This window comes from Podarcis cretensis, assembly GCF_951804945.1.
Source record: "Podarcis cretensis genome assembly, chromosome: 6".
Taxonomy (NCBI): Eukaryota; Metazoa; Chordata; class Lepidosauria; order Squamata; family Lacertidae; genus Podarcis; species Podarcis cretensis.
Window position 1 is genome coordinate 45269565 of NC_137175.1, and position 14707 is coordinate 45284271.

General features: G+C 44.4%; 1 long non-coding RNA gene across 1 annotated transcript; it reads right to left on the reverse strand.

The window, feature by feature from the left end:
• Positions 1-1279: 1279 nt before the first annotated feature.
• LOC307218447 lies at positions 1280-3216 on the reverse strand. Its single transcript, XR_013839977.1, has 2 exons — positions 3124-3216; positions 1280-1672 (listed from the first exon to the last, which is right to left on the reverse strand). It is a non-coding gene; the product is annotated as an uncharacterized lncRNA (long non-coding RNA).
• Positions 3217-14707: the final 11491 nt, after the last annotated feature.

The window sequence follows — 14707 nt, forward strand, 5'->3', positions numbered from 1 at the left end:
TTGTCCCCAGATCCCCAGCTGCCATAAACTGGAAATTATTATATGGAATTCAGAACAGATGAGTCCATTTTCCCCCATGGAGGAGGGCTACCCCAAATTCTGCCTATTACTTTCCCTCAAAGATAAGCTCACTCTCCCAGCTTTGTGGTTCGATTCCTTTCTGGCGAGTACATGCAGAGGGTATTATTGGCAACTCAAGGTCATGTATTAAATGGTAGGGTCAGTCGTCTGCCCTCTGGATGGAGGATGATTGGATTAATAGTCGGACGTGAGACAGGCCATCTTTTAAATGCTGGAAAGGACGGCTGCATTCTTGCAGCTGAGGAGGAGCCGAGAGAGTTGCTGACCCAAATGGCGTGTGGAAGAATAGCATGCAGGCGGAAGGAGAGAGCTGATTATTTGATAGCATCTGGAAGCCATTTATGAACAATATTCCCAGTCAGACTGTGCTGTAGAATTAGCACAGCAGTTAGGCTGATTTCTGTAAGAGGGCCCACTTATGTGGGCCACAAAGTAAAGGGGAGGCACCTTCAGTAGTGGGCAGGATATAAGATTCCTTTCATTGTTAACTGTAATGTGCTAGCATCCATAGAGACTCTTATCCAACAATGGAGTTTTCTTCGAGGGCAGTGTATAAAGTCACTCCTGAGCCTTCAGTCTCAGGAAGACAGGCAGCCAAAGCACTACTAATCAAGCTAAATCAGTTATATTCACATTCAGCAATTTCCCCTTTTTTGCTTATGCACTCTAAAACTGGATATAATACAGGGAAGGTTTGAAAGGAAGAGCAGAGGGGTTTGGAGCCAACACCACCCATCAGATTTTGAACAGCTCAACAAATATATGGCTTTTAGAAGACATCTGAAGGCAGCCCTGTATAGGGAAGTGTTTGGTGTTTTATTGTGTTTTTATATTTTGCTGGAAGCTGCCCAGAGTGGCTGGGGCAACACAGTCAGATGACCAGCATAGACATAATAAAATTATTATTATTATAGTATGCCTCTCAAGACCAGTCGCCAGGAATCACAAGGGGGTGGGAAGAAGGCTGATACACTCAGGTTTCTGCCTTTGGGCATCTCACAGGCATCTGGTTGGCCACTGTGAGAACAGGATGCTGGACTAGATGGGCCATTGACCTGATTCCTCAGGACTCTTATGTTCTCTGGCACTCCACAAATGGAAGTCCTCTGCCCCACAGCGACAAGGCCATTAGAATAGTGTGCTGTCTTTTTTTGGCAACAGGAAGTGCCACAACGAATCAATTCACAACAAATACATGTTACAAGAAGTTCAAGAAGCTTTTTGATTCTATCAAGCAACAATAGGCCTCATCTTGGCCTTGGGAAATCTATCCCTGAGGGTTAAGACAAAGGGAACATTTTTCAGTCCTAAGAGAACAACCTGTCCCATGATACACATGAATCCAAAAAGCTAGTAAATGAAATCCAGATTCATCCTCAAAGCAGAAACTGTAGTTTGTTTGTTTTGGGGAGGAAAGAACTCAGGGCATTAAAAGAACACAGAGTTCATGTGGGACTTTGAAGAGGTAATTAGTGAGGCTGAAATCTGCAGCTTCTGGATCCAAAACACTAACCTCTTGTGCCAGGAGAATTGTGGTGCATCACACTCAGTTACTGTACAAAACCGCTAGCAGTGCTGCTATTGCCAATACCTAAAAAGAAATAAGAGAGAGCGAACTTGAAATAATAAACTCAAATGATTCCAGGGCCCAAGTATAGGATGGGGCAGAGACTACGCTTCACCAGGGCCTGGAGATCCATTGAGGGCCATCCAGGCTGTAACTAAGAATAATTTGTGGATCATATTTGAGGTCGTTTTGTGGAAATTTGTTTTCAAGGATCTATGTCCAAGGCTTGTGAGATGTGCTGGCACCAGTCAGAAGCAGCGTAGAACAGAATAAGCAACATTTGGAACAGTAAGCCTTTCTAGAGTATGTCTGCCAATGCAGTTCAAAGCGTGGCAACTTTGCTCAAAGAAGCTCAACAGCTTTTCTGTCCGGATTTTCACTGTTCGAAATATGGCAACCTGATACAACATGTTCTCTTGAAATCGCCAGCCCCCGAGATCCTTGTACATGGGCAGGATGAAGAGACACGAAACACCGTTATAATGAGGGGGCATTGATCCTAGGGACAGCAAGAGCCAATGCTCTGGTATTCAGATGATCATACTTAGAAGGCTTCCCATAAACCATAACTCCTAACCAGAGGGGAACTTCTAAGCATGTTCATCCAATGTGCTTAGAATTCCCCTTAATTAAGACATTCCCAGTAAACACAGAAAGGTTTGCAGCAAAGCCAGTGAATGCTGGGATATTGGGGCTATTGCTTGCATGCATGCCCCTACTCCTTACCCATTTTAAGCCTCTGCATGTTCACATGAATGCATGACTGCTAGGTGCATCCTGGTAACATCAGCTTTAGGAGGTAGAGGAGGGGAATGGAGGAAGGCATGGCAACACCTGGAAGGCAACAGATTGGGGAGGGCTGCTCTAGACACTGAACATTCCCTTCTCTTCCAGTCTGAGTTCAATTAAGTCTCCTAGGTCTGTGCTGAGGAGCAGAGATGCTCTTATGCTGCATCTTTGCTGTATATACACGTGTGTGAACTGAGACCTCAAAGAAGATATTTTTTCAAGCTTTGTCAGAGAGTTGGTGGTAAAAGCGGGGGGGGGGGGGGGACTGAATGTGTCTGAAGTTTCTTTCTCAGGCTTTTTCTGAGCTAACCTTTCTTTCGCTGCCAGGCTTTTCATTCCCGCCAGCTGAGGGCAGTGGTGTGTCTTTCTGGTCTGCACACTTGCTCGCCAGTTTATTGTGGTGTCAATAAAGCAGGCATTCAAGTCGGATGAAAATATTATTTAAAAGAACCTCACAAAATAGCTGGCTGCTATAGGTATAAATACCTATGTAGGCATAAATACCACACAGCAAGCCACCTCTCGCCCTTGCTTATACCCATGCAAGCCATTTTTTAGCCTCTGCGGTTGCAATAATGCAATTAAAGGCAGGATTTGGCCAGCTGCCTTGAATAAGCAAGATACAGCCCAAGTTAATTACAAAACCCATCCAAACCTCAGAAGCAGCTGAATACACACTCACTCACTCCTCAGTGTCCTTCCGCTCTCAACAAGTCCTGTCTGCTTTCAGTCCCAACTTCACGGTTCTTTACAGGGCAGGGCGTCATTCACAAAGTTTCCAACATTGAGACTCCCTCTGGTTAAAAAAAAAAGTTCCAAAATCTAATTTGCAATTCACTATAAACTACTTCTATTTGAGCTCAGGAGTAAAGAGGAATGGGAAGCCAAAGAAACCCATGAAATACTTCCCTGGGTAAAGATGGCTCAGCTCCAAAGGTACTGCTCTTAGCTGTCTGCAGGGACCTAGCCCTTAAACTGTGTCCTGGCAATAATCTGATTTCACAAGAGCTTTATGTGTTAGTGGTCAAATACATGGTCAGGGAGGCAGGGGAAGCAAGGGAAGTTGTGTTGGTCCATAACAAAAACTCCAAAATCCACCATTGCACAATGCTTTTATTAGGACCTAGTGAAGGTTCAGTTTTCACCCAGGATTGCTGGGACAAAGAAACAAATAAGGAATGGCCAATCTCTCTCCCCCCCCCCCCCATTTTTAAAATACAAAATCCAACGGCTATCCAGTTTTCAGTCGTGAGCAAAACACACAGGTTTCTTGCTAGGTAGAAAAGTCAAGTTAAGAGAAACATGGCAGTTTCTTATGTTAGCTGAGCTGGTCTGGAAAGGCAGCGTTGGAGGAACCTGTTCAGGAACAGTTATGGATTTAACAGTAGGCCAGAACAAAAGGCAGAGTGACCAACTAATTCCAGTTCTATCCTTCCTTCTGCCTGCTAAATTCTACAGGGGCAGCTCTGAGACTAAGGAGGAGGAAGCTGACAGGATAAGCAGTGCCACTTGCTGGACTGGCTGTAAATGTGGAGGTAGACAGGACTGACTGAAGGCACACTCAGGTTGGTGAGGCAGTGCTCCATCCATCCTAACTAACCAGGCTCCACAGCCTAATTTGGAATACGGTATTCATTTCTGGGCTGCAACATTCGTAGAAGACATCAGCAAATTTGAAATGACCAAGTGAGACTTGCAACAAAACGTTGTTGTGTATGCTTCCACTCCTAACAGGAGTGCTGGGCAGCCAGGCCCTCTACAAGGGGGGAAATTCTGTAACTGCATACGTTTAGGTTGGAGAGATTAAGATTAAGTGAGAAACATACATTGCAAAATGTCGCGATTTGATCAAAGGTCTGGATCACTCTATTAGGCTGTGTACCAGCTGAAAGACACAGCTAGGTTGTTCTTTCTCTCAGTTCACATTGAAGCTGGTTTGGAGGCAGATGCATCAAAAACAGTATATTTCATAAGAAACAACAGGCAATTGTGGCCAATGCATTGTCTACACTGTTTCCCAAACCAGTAGTGAGATGGGAACAGACTGGATGAAGAGTAAATGGGAATGTGTACATAATCTGAGTTCCCTCTTTTTCATTTAACAATGGCCAGGTCCACTGAAACTGTGGAACAATTATTCCCAATTTTGATTTATTTTTTGCAGTGAGTGATTTATTTACAAGGATTACAGGAATCACAGGTAATCTGGTGTGTTTGTTGTGTTTCGGATGTTGTATTACAGAGGATCCATGATTTTGCATGTGGCCATTAACTACGAACTCCCAAATTTGGGATTGCTCCTGAGAAACTTCCAGTGTCTATGAAACTAATGTAGTGTAACAGGGATCCGAATACTATCAAACACCAGGGAAGCTAGGATGTGCAGGAGCAAACTGCTGTATTAAATATTTCTGCAGCAATAAAACTCACCTTTTGTTGGGGACAGGGCCAGCATGCAGTGTGAAGATAATCTGATGGCGTGTTTGTGCTGGGATAAGAGCTGCTGTCTGGGGTGGTCTTTAAAATCATTCCTTGGGCAGGGGGTGGTTTGTAAATAATCCAGTTTCACAGAGAAATCTCATTGACAAATGTTAACCGAAGTGATAAGGAGAACAATCAATTATTTAGAGAGTGGAAACAGCCTCCAGTAGGCTGTACAACTGCAAACAAACACTCCCCAGACTCAACCACTTGGCAGGATTTCAGACCACATCTGAGCTTTACCCTCAGCCCAAGAGATCCAAAAACTCCTCTCTCTCCTTCTCTCTTTCTCTGAGCAGAATTTCCAGAGGACTTCAGCTTCCATGAACAAGGTACCGGTACTTTAAGACATTATGACCCTGTTTCCCCCAAAGGAGGTTGGTGGATCTCACCAATCAACTGGATGCTTTCTTCTGCATCTTTCACTGACCAAGGGTGTCTTAATCCTGGATATCATGCTTCCTTAAGATACTCTGCTTTAGGAAATATGGAGGTCAGGTGTGCAGCACAGACCTCAGTGCTTGGGACTGATAGCAACCCAAGTGGAGCGGACCCAGCTTTAATTTATTAGTGCTTTTAAAGCATTTTACACATTTTGACGTTCTTAGCAACAATGTATTTCACTTCCAAAGAAAAGAGGGATTCAAATTGGTTGAGTGAACAATGTAAACCTAAGGACCAAGGAGGACAAGACCCCTGTTCAGCTGTGTTGAAGAGGAAGGAGCAGCTTTTCACACTCTGCCCCCCACCTCAAAAAAACCCTTCTAAAGAACTATGAAAGTTACTGGCACCCTATCTTCCTTTGAGTCTTAGATTTGGGGTGGGGAAGCCATGGCCTTCCCGATGTTGTTGGATCCTTAATAATGTCATAGATCTGAGCTGTTGGTGAATGGTAGAAATCAACAAATTGTAGTATTTAGGTAATATCTGAGATATGAAGGGAAAATACAAGCTGCAGAACTGTATTAGGAAAGAAATGCCTGGGTTTGCTTATGAAAATCAGTCTGGCTGGGCGAGCTAAGTGCAGAGCTATTGAGAAACTATGGGGAACCGGGTAAACGTAAAGGGACCCCTGACCATTAGGTCCAGTCGTGGCCGACTCTGGGGTTGCGGCACTCATCTCGCTTTATTGGCCGAGGGAGCCAGCATACAGCTTCCAGGTCATGTGGCCAGCATGACTAAGCCACTTGTGGCAAACCAGAGCAGCGCACGGAAACACTGTTTACCTTCCCATCGGAGCGGTACCTATTGATCTACTTGCACTTTGACATGCTTTCGAAATGCTAGGTTGGCAGGAGCTGGGACCAAGCAACGGGAGCTCACCCTGTCGCGGGGATTCAAACCGCTGACCTTCTAATCGGCAAGTCCTAGGCTCTGTGGTTTAACCCACAGCGCCACCTGTGTCCCGGGGAACCAGGTACTGGGCCATTAAATGCAATTGGCAATGCAAAAAGCTATCCTTCACCTCCTGCTCTGAGGAGTAGACAGAGACAAGAGATTTGGGAGGTTGCCAAGGCAATGGGGGATGATGTCACAGAAAAATGTGTCCTTTTTGAAATCTAAAGATGTTCTTGGGACAAGGAGGAGGAGGTAGCCAAACTCCATGAGGTGGTGATGGCTGGAGGAGGCTGCACCCTGGAAGCCGGCCACTTTGGACCCAAGCTTGCTGAATCTATAAGGGAACAATGAGAGACACTCTTAGGGTATAATGTTCACTATAAAAGTCATCATTCCCATTTATTTCAGTGGGCCTACTCTGAGTAGGGCTAACATTTGCTACAACCATTGTTCAGCCTGGACACAGGTCCAGCTCCGAGGGTCTTCTGGCGGTTCCCTCACTGTGAGAAGTGAGGTTACAGGGAACCAGGCAGAGGGCCTTCTCGGTAGTGGCACCCACCTTGTGGAATTTCCTCCCTGTCCAAGAAATAAACAACTATCTGACTATTAGAAGACATCTGAAGGCAGCCCTATTTGACAAGTTTTTAATGTTTGATGTTTTATCGTGTTTTTAATATTCTGTTGGGAGCTGCCCAGAGTGGCTGGCCGGCATATAAATAATAAATTATTATTATTATTATTATTATTATTATTATTATTATTATCAGTGCTTTTTTTCTTTAAAAATGTTAAGGGGTACTCTCATTTTACTACTCATATTGAAAATACTGCCCCTCAATGAGGCCAAACTTAGATTCACAAAATTTTAGGGGTATGCGTACCCCCTGCATACCCCCAGAAAAAAGCAATTATTATTATTATTATTATTATTATTATTATTATTATTATTATTATTGAAAAATAATACCTTTCACAATTGTGGGGAAGACTATAGTCATGGGAGCTGTGCTCCTGCTCAACCTGCTATCTAGGTGCAGCTTCAAAGTGCTTCCTGTTCTCCTTTCCTGTGGTTCTTTCTCTTTTAACTGGACTTTGTCCATATAATCCTTCAAATAGAGAGCAGTTCTCTCGAACGCAGCACTCATGGTCACCTTATTTCCAACTCTAGCAGCACCGGAGCACTGGCATTTGAAGAGGGACAGGCATGGAGCTTTCTGTACGTGCACTGAGGAGGCATTGGATGGCAGACCCCCCTTTCCCCCTGCAATGAGGTCAGTAATATGCTGCGGCTCCTGCAACACCCTCACAGGGACCACAAGCTTGGGCTCTTCCACATTATATCAATTTGAACTGGGTCCTCCTGCTGCCAGGTGCCATATTCCATTATGGTTAACCTTCTTTGTTCATGTTATCAGCAAGCATGCTGGTTAGAGAGTCTGAGGGCATGCAGACATTAGCACCTTAAAATGCAGCAAGGTCGTTTCCCCCTGCCGTGTTTCAAACCGCATTTTACTTCACGACATTACCTGATTTGTTTCGCCACATCTGCAACCCTTCTGAACTCCTATTCAAGAAAGCAATCATCTGTGCATGTGCTGTCCTCTGCACATGCGCAGCAGGTGTCTCAAATATACACACCGCAGCTTAACTGTGGCCTATGTTTCCGAAACTCAAGAAACTACTGAAGCCATATAGCTTGTGGCTAACGTCATGTGTGCTCTGCTTCAAGCATCAGCCCGGGGAGTGCGCTGGAGCCTGAGTAAATGGTAATGTGTACACAGCCTGGGATTTTGTGTTGTTTTGTTTAACCACTGAGGAGAACCATTTGGGATAGAAAATGTGTTCGGTTTTAATATAATTTTCTCTGACTTTGTTACTGTTTGAACATTGCACTATTTGATTTGTGACTGATGTGTGAGATACATATGTGCCAGGGCTAGGCCTTTTTTGTTGTTCATTTTGTTGATTACGATGGCATGTTTCCCCCTTTGGTGTTCGAACTGTTCCCTTGACTTTTGCTGTTGGCTTAGGTTACTCCTTTTTTATCTTCCAGAAGTATTCTACTATTAGAACAAAGGGTTTAGAACAAGTGAGTTTACTAGGGCTTAGCCTTGGTGCCTGTGTTTTCAACACCAGGCAAGTCTCAGCTTTGGTAGAGGTGGCATTAATAACAAAACAGAGGTTAGGTTTCTGAGCACAGGCAAAGTATATTTCCCTCACTCAGTGAGTAACTGCAGCTCTTCCACCCACAGCTGGAAGGTGTGTGTGTGTGTGTGTGTGTGTGTGTGTGTGTGTGTGTGTGTAAGGTTTTAAATGCATGGCTTCTAGATAGACCCTGAGACGTAGAGCTTCTCTCTTTTTAGAACTGAGGGGTGTGTGTGTGTGTGTGTGTGTGTGTGTGGTGTGTGTGTAAGCAAACTGCCAGAGTTGTATGAGGAATGTAGGCAGACCATTCTCTTTTCTTTTTCAAGGCAAAAAAAAAAAAAAGTTGCCATATTTTCACTCCATAACTCACAGAGACATAAGCCCATTCAGTGAATTTCGAAGTGGGTTAAAGGTATGTCTCTTAATTATCCTCCCAAAATATTCTCGGTTAATGGCTTTCAAATGTTGGCATCTGTCCTTTCCTTGTGCACTTTGGCTGCTGGCTCCGTCTCAAGCATACAGCAACTCCTCCAGGACTGAGATATTTAAACACCATCTCCTCTCCGATTTCAGCAGCGTGTTGTAAAGAAAACAACTCCTGCCGGCTGCAGCAGGAAATCACTATTTGGCTTTATGAGGCACCTCTTCCTGACAGCCCTCACTGAAAAGCCTTTGCGAGATTTACAGGGTTAGTATCCCACAGCCAGTCCAGCCCGGTCCCTTTTTTGCTCCCATCACAACTCCTCCTGGAAAGAGCAGAGCGGTGGGCCTGGAATGTGGCACTCTCCAGAATAAGAGACCCTCCACTCTATTCGCTTGTTAGGCTTGGCCATGACTGGAGACAAGAAATGGATGAGGAAAGGAGGCCCTTGCTGACAGCAGATCCAGGAACCAGAAACTAAGGGTATAAAAACAGGGAGGTCCAAAATACAGTCCAAATGCAGAATAGAGTATCTGTATAAACATACCGGAGTAGAGGCCCGAGGCAGAAAAAACATCCTTTGCTCCAATGATCCAAACAAAAGAAAACACAACACTTGCCTTACCCAGCCAGTGATAATAGAAGAACTTTCATTGAAGAAGAAAACAAGCCACCACCACCACCCCAAAAAAAAAATCCACCCAGAAATATGGATTCTGGCACTAATAAGAAGCAAATAGCTTTATGCACAAAGGTGCAACTTGCTATTGGACCAGGCAAATGGACATGAGACAAACCCCAAGTACTGTGTTTGAGCCAGTCATAGATGGAAGACAATGATTCCTCAATTCTGCAGCCATAGCTTGCCTTGCCCGCAGCACCACGTTATATCCTCCCAACATCTGACAAACAGGATATGGACTTTCTTTTTAGTAAACACTAATCAGCAAACTAATTTCTTAGGAATAAAACTCCATGTTTCTGGCCAGTGTAGGATTCCTACCAATCTTCTCATTGTACTCCTGCAGCCAATAGGGGGGGGAGATTGAAATTAAGAGGAATTTGGAAATCCAATACAGTCTATTAGCATTGCCACCAGCTACATCAGCCTTCCAAAAAGCCTACAAGCTCACATGGTTTTTTAACTACACTATATTCTACCTCTTCCTATGTACTCACATTTGCTATGTATGGTCTAAGAAAAGAAACAACTTATATCGTGTTTCACTGTCTGTTTGCTGGAGAGCGAGACCGGTTTCATACATGCTAACAGCTTAGTGCTGTTAAACCTTTCTCTCCGTACAGTCGGTGTACAGTTTCTAAGGGCCCAACTACTTGTGATGTTAAATGCGACTCTGCATATAATGTGCTGGTTTTCTGAATTACAAATTGTATCAGGTTGTGGAGGGTGGGGAGCTGATAATAGGATCAAGGCAGGCACAGAGCAGGAATGTAACCCTTTCATTCCTTGCAGCCCCAATGAAAACCCTTTTTCAGAAGCTGGCATTGGCTTTTGGAGGAAATTTCCCAAACAAACAATGGGTGGGACAGGCTCTCTAAAGCTCATAAAATTTGCATTGTATGGATTTGAAACCATGCTTAAACTCCTACATGGTCTCTACACAGCATGTATCACATGGCGTGGTGGCCTTTTCAGAGGTGTCTCCTCACCTGTGTTATAGCTCTCTCCATTCTGAGGTGCATCTTTACCATTTTAGATTGTTGGTAAATATACACCCCACCACAATTTTTTGGGTGAGAATGTTGGAGACCTGATTAGATAAATGGATTAGTTGCTGCTGCTGTGGTTTTTTTTTTTTTTTTGGCAAATTACTATTTAATGAATTGTTACGAGTGGTAGTGTAGTTTAAGGACTGTGTTGTTTTATGGATTTATGTACTATGCGAAGGACAGTACAGTGGTACCTCAGGTTAAGAACTTCATTCATTCTGGAGGTCAGTTCTTAACCTGAAACCGTTCTTAACCTGAGGTACCACTTTAGCTAGTGGGGCCTCCCACTGCCGCCGCATGATTTCTGTTCTCATCCTGAAGCAAAGTTCTTAACCTGAGGTACTATTTCTGGGTTAGCAGAGTCTGTAACCTGAAGCATCTGCAAACTGAAGCATCTGTAACCCAAGGTACCACTGTATATATATATAACCCAAACAACAACAACCATTATTCGTCTATCTAACGAACAAATTTCAAACTTCCTGCACATATGTTGTCACCTGTGATAAAGTATGTTCTGTCTGAAGTGACATGGCAGCACGGACATCTTCTTCTCCAGCCCCCTCCTCCAGACTTGGGTGAAATGGATGAAGCCATTCTTGGGTTTCTTAAAAAAATATATAAAAAATTCGTATGCTTTTGAAGAGTGGCAGTGCGGGTGGGTGGGTGGGTGGGACTTCTGGTAAATCTGATAGGGTTTTCTTACACCCCTGTCAGTTTCACTTGAATCCAGAGACAGAGGACAAGCTTGAAAGGCCAGGCAATGCCAAAAGGTGGTTTAAACACACATCGTTCCCAACCTTGTTTTGCTGGGACTGCATCCGAATGAGCATGCAGGGAGGAAATGTCTTCCCCCACACTAAGCAGAGGGGGAGTGGGTAGGTTTAGCAAGATAGAAAGAAACATTGTGAACTGTGCAAATGTGTAAAAGCAGGGGAAGAATCCCATGTGCTCATGAAATATGCCAGTGTGATTTTGTCCACATTCTTGCTTCAGGAAACGTAGAAAAGTGGCGATTTATGAGCCTGAGTTAAACTGGTACAGTTGGGGAGTATGTTGCACTCTACCTTCTCTCAGCTTGTTACCCCGTCCCTCCCCTAGAGTACCATTCCAGGAGCCAAGAAGAAAGAGCCACCAGCTGCCACATTATCAAGGCCTGTCTGACACTACGCTTGACACATCAGCGTCAATACAGAGGCTGTTTGTTTACCTATATTCATGCAGCTGATTCAAGGTGGGCATCTGAGGATGAAGCTTAAGTATATTGGAGTTGAGAAGAATGCTGGTATTTAATGAATAGATACATGCACGGACATCTGTGGATTGGGAGAGTGAGCACAAGCCATTATAAAGGCAGCAAACATCTGCTAGCATGTTGCGATGGCCAACGTTTATAGCAGGAAACTGATGCCGGTTTGGTGTGCAAATGAAAAGCGGCCCCAGACGCAGCAAAAGTTGGGCAGCAATAAGAACTGATGTAAACTAAACTGAACTAGAGTGGCCACCCAGGGCTTTTTAGTTTTGGAGAGGGGGCAGGAGGGGAAGAGGAGGTACCATTTATTATCTTAGTTGGTGTTTATAACTTTAAACCAAACCAGAGCAAATTCATTGTTTAAACAAGCCTGCAGTCTCACTGGGCTTCCTGAGAAATAGAGATAAACCACGCCCTCAAAAAAGTGGTGTCCTCTGCTTGTTCAGACTCTCTAAGCTAGTCATGGGCAACTGCATTCTATAAAAGTCTGAAAAATCATAACAGGTGTATTATGTGACTTAGACCATCAACACCTCTCTGATTACAAGAACTCTCTTGTGGCAAAATTCCCTCATGGAAATCATGTTGGCATAGGAATATACGACGACTCCTATGTCAATCCTATAAAGAGGTAGCTAACTGTTTGCAATGGAGTGTGCAGCACATGTACCGCAAAGCCACAAAGTGACGAAGGATTCACCCTTACGCAACAGAACTGCCTTCTTCACCTCCCTATGTGCCTTCTCAAACAGGGGTGGACTTTGGTAATCTTTCATAATATGGCACCCTGTACAAGGCCAACATTTGGCACCCCAAATGGACCTTCTCAATTGTGGGTCTCAAATTTGCACCCACTCAGCTTGTTGCCCTGTGCTAGGGAACTGCCCATAGTGCCCTAAATCTGGCACTGCTCTCCAGTCTATTATGTGGTTTGTGCAACACTCTGGAGCAGATTTGTGGAGGGTATGGGGGCATGAACAGGGGGAGGAGAGGGGGTGAAAGTGATGTTGTGCAAGTGGAAATCTTTACACTAATGGAAGGAGGGTGTTGGATGCTGCCCATGGGTGTTAGGCTCTCGAGAAGACCACCTTTCTCATTTGGATGCTGAGATGGTTGTGTGAATGTAAGTACTTGTAGCTTAAACTGCTGATCATAGTTTTGAATGTGCATCATGTCATAGAGCAGCAGTTCTCAACCTGTGGGTCCCCAGATGTTGTTGGACTACAACTCCCATCATCCCTGAGCCTTTGCTAGCTAGGGGTGATGGGAGTTATAGTTCAACAACATCTAGGGACCCACAGGTTGAGAAAGGCTGTCATAGAGAAACCCAGTTGTGCCACCAGGGCATTTCTGGAGCAAGAACAAGTTCTCACACTTGACTTTGGGGAACTTTCCTTATAAAGCTGGGTATTGCTAGAGACAGAGCTCATTCTCTTCATATCCACCACATATTGAATCCCTTCCCACTCCCCCACCAGAGTAAACTCCACCCAACTGCCCCTTTTCTCCTCCAACCTGGTAGCAATGCAGAACTTAGAGGAATACGGACTGTGTTCACTCAGGGCTGTGCTGCCGGAGAAGCCAAAGTTCCCAGACAGACTGCAGTTTGGCACACAGAGGTCTTAGGCCTGCCAAGTTGGCCTCACTTCCAGTATTGCAGGATTCAGAGTGCTTCTGTTCCCACAAGATATTACATGATAGCAACGCAGATCAGATCTGGCTCTTCCACTCCTAGGCAACTATCAAACGACTTCAAGGCAGAGAAAAAGGGTTGTTTCTGTGGAGTCCTGGAAATAAATGCAATGCAGAGTGCAATTATTCATTCATGTACAGTATTTATAAGCCTGCTCTTCGTTGAATATTTTCAATCCTAGAGTAGAGGGGACTAAGTAATAAAGCTAAAGAGTGGGTAACAGCAACATACAAACATTGCAAAAGCGTATAGACTTGTGCAATAAACAGCTAATGAATAATTCTATCATAAGGTAGACAAGCAAAACTACAATGGCAAAAATTAAAACAACCTACTTAATCAAATACATAGGTGGAAAAACACACAAGCCATTCAATCAGATTAAATGGCCAATAGTCTTAGCTAGATCTGGCCCAATCGCCTTCTAAATCCAGCCTGCAGATGGTCCTGGAATCAGTGTGTTTTTAAATGAGTAGAATGTGTGCTTTTATTTAAAATGCATCTCTGGGTTATTTGTGGGGCATAGGAATTCACTCATCTTTTGTTGCAAAATATAGTCCGGCCCCCCACAAGGTCTGAGGGACAGTGAACCGGCCCCCTGCTGAAAAAGTTTGCTGACCCCTGGCCTTGGCAATAGTTCCCACCCAATTTTTCACTTATGGCTGACAACACCCCCCCCAAAAAAAACAAAAAAACAAAAGAGGTCCCCAAGCTGTGCCAACAGATTCTCACTCAGAAACTTTTGAAACAACAACTTAGCAACTTTCACCCAAACTCTCCAAGCCGTCCAGGCTCTCGCTCTGAGTGGTATGAACTGTTGTCCACAGGCATCCATAGCAGGAAGCTCTCACGACACGGGGTTCATGCTACAAAGCTACAAAACTTTGGCATTGGTTTGGAGGGCACCCAAAATTTTGTAGTTAATGAAGCTAACTTCATACCCTCCAACATTCCACAGAGCAAATTAGAAATGTGTGAGCAACTGCAGCATCTTGGGTGGATCAGCTAACAGACTCCCCCACCCGACAGCCCCCCCAGCTGCCCTGGGACTCCCCTTCACCCCAGTGCACAAAATGGGGAGACTCATCAGATTTCAAAAGGCACCACCAATTCAGCTCATGGGAGAGATCTTCTTCCAGATGACCTGTTTAGCGAGCATTCATTCTGATTTGTTTGCAGGGAAATTATACAGTGTTGCAATACCATGCA